This window comes from Lynx rufus, unplaced genomic scaffold, assembly GCF_022079265.1.
Source record: "Lynx rufus isolate CCGP_SWC_20201006 ecotype Redwood Valley unplaced genomic scaffold, mLynRuf1.p SCAF_4, whole genome shotgun sequence".
Taxonomy (NCBI): Eukaryota; Metazoa; Chordata; class Mammalia; order Carnivora; family Felidae; genus Lynx; species Lynx rufus.
This window is the reverse complement of record NW_025814856.1, coordinates 115,539,034-115,549,196: the sequence shown is the minus strand read 5'-3', so window position 1 is coordinate 115,549,196 and position 10,163 is coordinate 115,539,034. Positions and strand designations below refer to the sequence as shown.

At 38.4% G+C, this 10,163-nt stretch overlaps 1 long non-coding RNA gene across 1 annotated transcript in view; it reads right to left on the bottom strand.

Annotated features, from left to right (window-relative positions):
• Nucleotides 1–3,203: 3,203 nt before the first annotated feature.
• LOC124524212 (uncharacterized) overlaps nt 3,204–10,163 on the bottom strand; it is a 41,260-nt gene continuing 34,300 nt past the window's right edge. Inside the window, exon 4 of the long non-coding RNA XR_006965179.1 lies at nt 3,204–5,197. This is a non-coding gene — a long non-coding RNA (uncharacterized LOC124524212). The remainder of the gene's footprint in view (nt 5,198–10,163) is intronic.

Sequence of the window (10,163 nt, the reverse complement as noted above, 5' to 3'; positions counted from 1 at the left end):
GGCTGTTTTGCTAGCTAATTATTATTTGGATTCAGGGAAGATACAACAAAAATAAGGGAGGGGTGTAACCTCTCAATCTCTTCTGTGCCCTGGATCCAGAGCAAAGGTAAAAAATGAGACCATCTGACAAATTGCTAATACTATTTCTCACTTATTCATTCAGTCATTTAGATTGAAGAAGGGGTATTTAAGAGCTCTTTTTGAGTATCTGAAAAGAAAAAAGGTTGATCCCTATATTCACCCTTTACTGTGGTAAGTAAATTTTCAATGAATGAAAGATTTACACAACGTCAATAACAACTCAGAAGGATGAGTATTTTTACCACGGGGAGCTAGGAAAGGACCTTTCTAAACATAGCATAAAACCAACAAGTCCTATAAGAAGAGAGCTACAGATTTGACCACATGAAAACTTAAAATGTCTACATGGCAAAACAGGTCCTGAAAAAAATTAAAAGACAAATATAAAAATATGCAAAATATATATAGCAGATTAAAGGGTTTATATATCTAATGTATAAAAAATAAAGAAAAAAATCGAAAAGAAATACTAATAAGCAGTAAACCTGCTAATATAATGTAAATTAAAAACACCAACTTTGTATAGATGTAGATATACAAATACTCACATATACTTGATTTTGCAAGTCACATTCGACAAAATTAAATAATCCAATAATGTCTAATGTCTGATGTCTAATGTTGGTGAGAGTTGGAGAAAGTGAGTGGTATTTCTCATAACCTTTTAAGAGGAAATTTGAGAATATCTCTCCACGATAGTAGTGTGCTTTCCCTTTAGAGGTGCCTGGCTGGCTCAGTCAGTGGAGCTCGCGATTGTTGATCTTGGAATTGTGAGTTAAAGCCCCAATTCAGGTGTAGAGCTTACTTAAAACAATTTTTTTTAGGGAAGGCTGGGTGGCTCAGTCGGTTAAGTGTCTGACCCTTGGTTTCCGTTCAGCTCGTGATCTCACGGTTGTGAGATTGAACCCAGCATTAGGCTCAGCACTGACAGTGTGGAGCCTGCTTGGGATTCTCTCTCTCTCTCTCTCTCTCTCTCTCTCTCTGCCCCCCCACCCCGCTCGCATGTGCACACACATGCATGTTCTCGCTCTCTCTCTCTCTCAAAATAGATAAACTTAAAAAAACCCACAATTTTTTTATTTAAAAAAATAATTATAATGTGCTTTCCCTTCTATCAAGCAATTCTTCTATGAACAGATAAGAACTTGACAGGTGTGTTGCAGAGGAGTTCTTGCATCAGGCAAGGAGCTTGAGCCCTTCACATTTCTTGTCCCTGCAGTGCTGAGAATCTATGTTTAGGACTGAAAGTAACATCTACTTTTCTAGATGCAGGGCATATCCCTCCTTTCTTCATAGTTGATTTGGGTCTCCACAACTGGAATAGATTTTTAAGGATGAGCCCATCAGGAATGAATCTGCTTAGAGGCTGTCTGGTTTTGTCCTCAGCTGTCAGGATCCCATGTACATATGGGGTAGGATGAAAGTTATCGTAGAAAAGCATGTCCCTGGTATGCTAGAGTTGAGGCAGTGAGAAAGCAATGTTTTCATGTCTGAGGGGTGTGGTTAATGTAGGGATGCCACTGGATAACTTTGTAAATAATGGGACATATGGAACACTAAATGCTGTGAGACCCTGGGGGACAATGTACCTATCTTCTGGGCTACTTTTACTCTCTAATGTATAAGGGAATTAACCTTAGTGTTTTTCTTTTGCTCTCTTATGGATTAGAATTTTTAAAATTCGGTGTTCCTCATAGAGGTGTTAGCTAACCCTACAGTGGTAATCATAATCTATAAGTGTATCACATCAACACATTGTATGCCTTTAACATACACACTATTATATGTCAGTTATGTCTCAATTTTTAAAATATACAATGAAAATCAAAAAAATTCTATGTTCACTTGGGATAATAATTTGTTCTGTGTTATATCCAAGAGAAGACAACCCTGTAGCTAAGAATTTTCAGGAGACTAAATGCCATAATATCTCTCTCTTCTCTCTTCTCTTTTTTTCCCTTCCCTTTCTTTTTTTCTTCCTCCTTCCTTTTCTCACTCCCTCCTCTTTTACCAACCTAAGAACACTTAGAAAACACCTAACCATGGTAGTTTACCATTGCTACATCAGAAGCCCCCTTCCTAAGACTTATGTTCCTGAGTATTAACCTAAGGGAGATGCAAACAACTATGATCTACCACTCATGTACGCACAGATAGAAGTCATTACTGAACCATCTCCTGAGTCAAGTCTTTTGGCTGACCCCAGCAGGTCAAACATTATAGGAAAGGAGAGGGAGGGAGGTACATTCAGATTGCATTGCTAACCCCCTGGGTAGGGTCTGGAATCCTGTGAGTGTAAAGAGGCTTGAAAGCATTTCGGTAGCATATTTAAATGTTTAAAAAACAGACCAAGGCAAGACAATATTTCAGAATGAGAGAAAATAGCTTTAGAGGGCTTATCTCCTCCAATTGCGTTAAATTGACTATAACTAATTAACTTTTTAACTCAGTTCAAATACTACTCATTCCTTCTTATTTGACCCTGTCTTTGCTCACTCCTTCTCCTTACCTTCCCCAATCAGTGTTTCTTTTTTTCCCCCTGCATTTTCTCTATTAGGTCACATCATCATGTTGAATAAAAGTAAAATTCACACTACTATTGTAACACTCTCTCTTCTATCCCAGGGTATTATAATTCTGTTTGTACCTGTGATTACTCCTATGCTTTTGTAGCTTCTTTCAAAAAGCCTCTGTTAACCCATGAGGCACCTTTCTGTGGATTAAATAAAACAAATGCCTCTCAAGGGTAATGCAGCCCCAACCAAGCTGGTGGCCATGGTGGGTTCTGTTTCACTTACCCCTTGCCCCCTCATCCAGGTGCTCTTGTGCAGTGAGCAGCCTTGGCAATGGTATGTGCTCACCCTGTTTTCACCTACTTCTCCTGCTCTCAAGTATAAGACAAATGAATACCTAGGGGCGCCTGGGTGCCTCAGTCAGTTAAGCAGTTAAGCGGTTAAGTATCTGACTTCCCCTCAGGTCATGATCTCTTGGCTTGTGGGTTTGAGCCCTGTGTGGGGCTCTGTGCTGACAGCTTGGAGCCTGGAGCCTGCTTCAGTTTCTGTGTCTCTGTCTGTCTCTGCCCCTCCCTCACTCATGCTTTCTCCCTCCCTCCCTCTCTCTCTCTCTCTCTCAAAAATAAATAAACATTAAAACATAAAAAAATAAAATAAAAAAACACTCTTAGGAAGAAGAGTGTGTGTGGTGCTGGAAGAAATAACTTTGAAATATTAAAGAAATGCAAATTGGGCCAATTCCAGCCACAACAGCTTCACTCTTTATGTATTCTTCCTTCTTTTTATGTATCCCCTATCGACTGTTAAAATGGGACTCTTGCTCTCAGAGTTTTTGCAGAGGCCTCACCTCTGAGAACCAGATATTCCAGCATCCCAAAGAGAGTATTGGACCACCTATGCAGGGTCTACTGAGACTGTGACTTCTGTTCTGCTGGCATTAGTCTTTGGCCTACCTCCCAGTGAGAATAAGTGATATGAGATTTTAGGATTGAGGGTATCTTTGGAGAGAGTTGTCAGTGGGGATGTAGGGCTGGGAAAGGGAGTGTTTCTATCATTTCCAAGCAACTAAGGAAGGGGATCTATAAGAGACACTCACAGAGAAGTTGTTATTATGTCCCCTGGAATGTGAGAGGACATCTAAAAAATCTGCAGAGGAGAGACTGTCTCTAGCTTGTTGCTGTAGAGCCATGGAGTAGAGAGTTTTGTTGTCATGAGCTGTACTTCTAGAATTTGGTGAGTCAAGGGTGTTCCCCTTGGTCAGATGACCCCATGGAAGGAACCAAACTGGGTCATTCTGTAGTGGACTCTACCCAAGAGAACCGCCTGGAGGTGCCCCCCAACAGATGGGGGTAACTTGCCAGAAACCACAGGGCAGGGGTCCAGCTGCTATCTTGAGGAAATTCTTACCTATGGGAAGTCTTTGAAGAATCCATAAAAGTGCTTCAGAAGAGAGAGTATTGGCGTTTAAATTCTGTACCCTAAAAAGAGCGTTGGTGCCAAACTATAACTCACCAATCAGATAAGGCCTTTTTTCCTCTTAACTGTTTTTCCTACCTGGCTCCAACCTTGGAAGAATGAAAACCCAGCAGGCCAGACTGGCAGATGAGGTGAGCAGGCAAGAAGGGAGAAACATCCTCTCCTCCCTCTGTCACTTATAATTTCCTGATGTGTGGGGTAGACCAGAGCTAGTGGATGGGAGAAACTTAAAATTCAGTAAATTGGGGAGTATTGGTAATATACTAGGTGCTAAACACAATGGATGGATTTTGTTATTATCTGAGAGTAACTGGTAAAGCCATGAGATGTTTTGGAGGCTTTATCCAGAAAGAGGGAAGTACAACCTGAGAGAACTACTATAGAATCACCGGATGGTGGGGGGAAGAACAGTGTTACTTCGTGTTCACATCTTTGCAAATTGCAGTTTAGTTACTGAGCCAGTTCGGTGTTAATATGAAGGGCCTTACTTGCAGAGATGTACATATATGTTCCGGAGTCTGTCCCTTCTCACCTCAAGGATGTCAACCCCACATTTGTCTCTTTCCTTTTGTGCATCATTGACTTCTCCCTCTCTACTGAATCTTTCTCACCAGCACATAAAAGTAACTTTAAAAAATAACCTATCTTAAAAAAATGATCCCATCAACCCTGTAGTGACTGCTCTGTTCCCTGTTTCCCTTTACTGAGAATTTCTTTGAAAGAGTTGGCTGACTTCATGGTCTGTGCTTCTTTATCTCTTACTCTCTCCTTAGCCCACTTCAATGGGCTTTCACCTCCACTGCACCACCCAGCAAGCTCTTATCAGGCTCAGCTGTTCTCCATCTGCATCTTATTTGGTTTCTCAGCTGAACTTGGTAAGGTCGACCAGTTCCTCCTTCTTGAGACATGTTCTTCTCCAGGCTTCTGTGTTATACATATATCTGAACTCTTCCTCCTCTACTGGCTGTTCCTCAACAGCCAGCTCTTCCTCCCCCACCAGCGCCTATCTTTGACCTCTTCTCTCTGTCCACATTCTCTCCCTAACCATTGTATCCATCCTGGGGGCTTTATTGGACAGTGCAGATGTAACACATTTCCATCCTTGCAGAAAGTTTTACTGGCCAGTGCTGGAAAAAAACGAAAAAGAAAAGAGGTTCTCGTTATTAAGTGAAGCTGACTTTAATCAGACTCAACAAAATAAATTTCTTCTTGTGTCTATTTTGTTAATTAAAAAATTTTTTTACCCATTTCATCAAAGTTTTTAAAATAAAGTAACATAAGGTTGCTCATCATATTCCCTTACCTATTAAATGTCTACAGTGATGATCTCCTTTGTCTTCCTGATCTTGATCATTTATGTTTACCCCATCCTTTTTTCTTGATCAATTTTACTAAGGGTTTATCAATTGTATTAATATTTTCAAAGAACCAAATTTTGGCTTTATTTTCTCTATTCTGTGTTTCTTAGCTATTTCATTGATTTCTGCTCACTAATATCTCCTTTCTTCTATTTTCTTTGCATTTCATTGGTCTGAAATGGGAATTAGGTTTATTTATTTTTTTCAATCTTTCTTGACCCCCCACCCCCACCCACAAAATGCACTATGCATTTGGAACTATAGGTTTCCTTCTTGGCATCACTGTTTAATATGTCACTTGTATTATCATTCAGTTCATAATGTTTTCTAATTTTATTTGATTCTTTTATCCTTGAGTTACTTAGAAGCATATTACATAATTTCCAAGTATTTGGGGAATTTTCTAATTCCATTGTAATCAGAGAATATATTCCGTATTTATATTCTTCGAAAAAATGTAACACTTCCCTCAAAGCCAGCATAGAGTGTATTTTGTTAATGTCTACTATTAACATACTGACATTGGCTCTCTTCTGGTTAGTGTCTGCACAATACATTTTTTACTATCCTTTTACTATTACTTCTATATCTCTATATTTAAAGTGATTCTATCGTCAACAGCATTTAGTTTGGGTTTGGGTTTTTATTTATTCAATCTAAGCATCATTTTTTAAAAATTTGGCTATTTGGCTCATTGTTATTATTTTAATTTTTTTTTAATGTTTATTTATTTTTGAGACAGAGAGAGACAGAGCATGAATGGGGGAGGGTCAGAGAGAGAGGGAGACACAGAATCTGAAACAGGCTCCAGGCTCTGAGCGGTCAGCACAGAGCCCGACGCGGGGCTCAAACTCACGGACCTCGAGATCATGACCTGAGCCGAAGTCAGTCGCTTAACCGACTGAGCACGCTTAACCGACGGAGCCACCCAGGTGCCCCTGGCTCATTGTTATTAAATGGAGTAACGGGTATAGTTGGAGTTAAGTCCACCATCTTACTTATTTTTTATTTGTTCCTATGTTCTTTGTTCATTTACTCCTCCTTTGGGGTTAATCAGGCATATTTTTAAGCTTTGTTTCTTGACTCCATTATTAGATGGTTAGTTATAAATTATTGTATTTTTATTTTAGGATTTCTCTGGAGATTTAATACAGTCCATCCTAATCTTTGTGCTATTATCATATAATTTTGTTTAAATGTGTTATAAATCCCACAAGACATTATTACTGTTACACGAAATACTCAATACCATTTTATGTTTATATTTATACTTTCTGCTGCTCTTCATTCCTTCTTTCAGTTCCATGCTTTCATATGATTATTTCCTGTCATTGGTTTAGTAGTGTGGGTCTGCTGGTGAAAACTTCTCTCATTTTTATTTTTCTAAAAGTTTCTTTATTTTGCCTTCACCTTTGAATGATATTTTAAATGAGTATAGAGTTCTAGAATGGCACTCTTTTATTTTAGCACTTTGAAGACGTTATTCCATTATCTCCATTGGCTTCCATTATATATGTTGAAAAATCAGTCTTTAGTTTTATTGTTGCTTCTTTGAAGTTAATGTTTTTTCTCTGGCTGCTCTTAAGATTTTCTCTCAATCCTTGATTATTAGAAGTTTAACAAAAATATGTCTACATGTGTCTTTCTTTTTGTTTATCCTGCTTAGAAGTTGCTGAGCTTCTTGAATCTGTGGAACATCTCTCACCAACTTAGGATAAGTTTTGGCCATGATTTCTTCAAATATTGTTTCTGCTTCAATTTGTTTCTCTTCTTTTGGTATTCCAGTGAAATATGGTAGACCTTTTAACTTTGCTCCGTATGTCTTTACTGCTCGGTTTTGTTTTTATAGATTCTTTCTATCTGTGGTTGAATTTGTATACTTTTTACCATCCTGTCTTAGAGTCTGGTAATCTTGTCTTCCTCTCTGCTGTTGAGTCTGGTTAAATGCAGCCAATATTTTCTTGGCCTCAGATATTGTATGTTTCAGATAGAGGATGCCCATTTGACCCTTTTACATAGATTTCAATTCTCTGTTGATATTACTTATCTTTTCATTAATTTCCCCCTTTTTTCTTCTATTTCCTAGAATATATCAATCAGTTAAAATCCTTGTCTGCTAGCTTCAATATATGGATTGTCTGTAGGTCTGCTTCTATTATTTATCTTTTCTCTTGATAATCATTATAAGTCACATTTTCTTGCTTCTCTGAATGTGTAGTATTTTTGTTTGTTTGTCAGGCATGGTATACAAGAACACTGCAGAGACTACAGATAATGCTTCACCCTAGGGAGGGTTTCCACTTTCCTCATTAGGCAGATAGTTGGGGGGGCTTATCTTTGAGATGGGTAGGGTTTAAGTTGTATCTTTAGTGAGGCTTAGTCCACTTCTGTCTTTATCCCATTCCTCAAACATAGCTCTTCTGGGCTTTTGATTAAAGCCTGTAGGATCTCTATCTTTTCAGTCCTGAAAGACTGGGAAATTTAGTGCTGTATTTTGGAGGTTTTGAATTTAGCTCTTTATCCTCCTACTCTTTGCTCCATCAGAACCTCAAAATCTGGAAGATGTCCTAAGGGGAGCCTGGCTATGTGTTTGAATGACAAGACCTTTTTCTCTAGTTACACTTTTTATCCTTAGCACCACAAAACTAGAGAAGATTGTATTATGCTCTTTGGAAGCCTTCAGCCCAACTTCCCAGCTTCCTTTGCATAGCTTTAGAACTCAGAAGATGTCCCATGGGGAAAACCAGCTATGTGTTTAGTACTTCTCAAGTTTGGTTTCTCTCACCAGCCCCATGTGACTGCCAAAAACCTCTCTGGTTTCTCTTTCCTCAATAAATTCTTCTTTACCAGCCAAATCTAATTCTCAGTCCATGCCCAGAATTGTCAAATATCCCCAAAGAAGAAAACAACTGGTAATTTATGTAGCCCTTATTGCTTCCTCATTTTCTGGGACCCTTACAAATGTAACTTTTGTAGTCTGTCTGGCTCTTTCTTGTTGTTCCAATGGGAATTCTAATCTGCCATGACCTACCACGTTTTACTTAGGAAGAGGAGTCCCCTGATCCTTATGTTTTATGGGAAAAGGCTCACCAATATGCTTACAACTTCAAGAATTGAAGAGGGCCATAGCCTGCTTCTAGTACTTGGATTCCACAATGTGGAAGGTTACATTGGTGGTCCAGACTTGGGCTGTCAATTGCAGAGGCCCTGAGCAATTAAATGGCATAGCCTTGGAGATACGGCCAAATTTGATGTGAGGAAGAAAGCTATCAGAATGAATGGTAGCTTTTGAATGGACTATGTAAGCTTGCAGCAATAACTGTAACTAGCAATAATCAAAATTGACTGGTGCTATAGGATTCTGAATATGAAGTGGTATGAATGCCTTTATAAGTTTTTTGCTCATATTATCTTTTTCATATACATATACACAAATACATACATACATATGTATATATATGTAAATGTATATAATATGTACATTTTACTCTAACCCCACTTTTCAGTCATTATTAATAGATGGGGATTTATTTTTGTATTTAATTATGCTTTTAAATTATATTATTCCTTTTCAAGAACAATACTGACATTTTAAACTAGATCCACATCTTTTATAACATGACTAACTAGTTTATAGTTCCTTTTTTTGGCTTCATGTTTTGGTCAGTTGAAGGATGCCTTCAAGTTATTTCTTCTAGAAGTTATATTGGTATTTTATAAGTACTTGCATGCCTGACCATGTCTCTTATTGTCTTCATGAATGAGGAATTACCTTGAAATCCTCAGGCTACAATTTTTTTTTTCCCAAAACCTCTAGATCAGTGGTTCTCAACTTTGATGGCATATTGTCATCTCCCGAGAACTTTGAAAAATACTGACGACTGGGTCCCATCCCCAGAAATTCTGATGTAATTGGTCTGAGATGTGGCCTGAACATCAGGATTAAAAACAAAATAAAAAAATAACAATAAGAAATATGCTTGGGCCCCATTCTAAGTCAATTAAACCTGAATTTCTGGGAGGAAGCGTGGATATTGGCACACTTCTTCTGCCTTGTGTGAGAAATTCTCAAATTTGCCAACCACACTGTCACTTTCCAACAGTGTTGATTTTGTGCTTTATTGCCATCAATGTGGATTTGAATTTTGCTTTCACATTCTTACAGGTTTTGTAATCCTTTCTTACTTGTAATCTCCCTTTTAATCTGATTCTGTAGTCTCTTTACGCCAGTTAACAGCTTTCTTACAGCTTTCCCCTCTTTTGCTATGGATGTGAGTCATTTTACATCTTACAAAATCATTTTCTGAAGTTTTCTTTTATATTTTTCAGGCGATTTTTTTTTTTAACATTTATTCATTTTTAAGAGAGAGACAGAGAGTGAATGGGGAAGGGGCAGAGAGCAGAGGGTAGACACAGAATCCCAAGCAGGCTCCAGGCTCTGAGCTGTCAGCACAGAGCCTGACGCGGGACTGGAACTCACAAACCGCGAGATCATGACCTAAGCCGAAGTCGGACGCTCAGCCAACTGAGCCACCCAGGCGCCCCTCAGGAGATCATTTTTGAAAGCTTGTTTTTCTTTTATGTGTCCAGAATGATGCTCCCTATCCCTTTTTCCCAGAGTTGCTTTTTTTGTTTGTTTTGTTTTCTGTTTTTCTGTGTTTTTTTGTGTGTGTTTTTGTTTGTTTGTTTTGTTTTGTTTTGTTTTGTTTTTGGTCAGACCCCAATTTTTATTTTT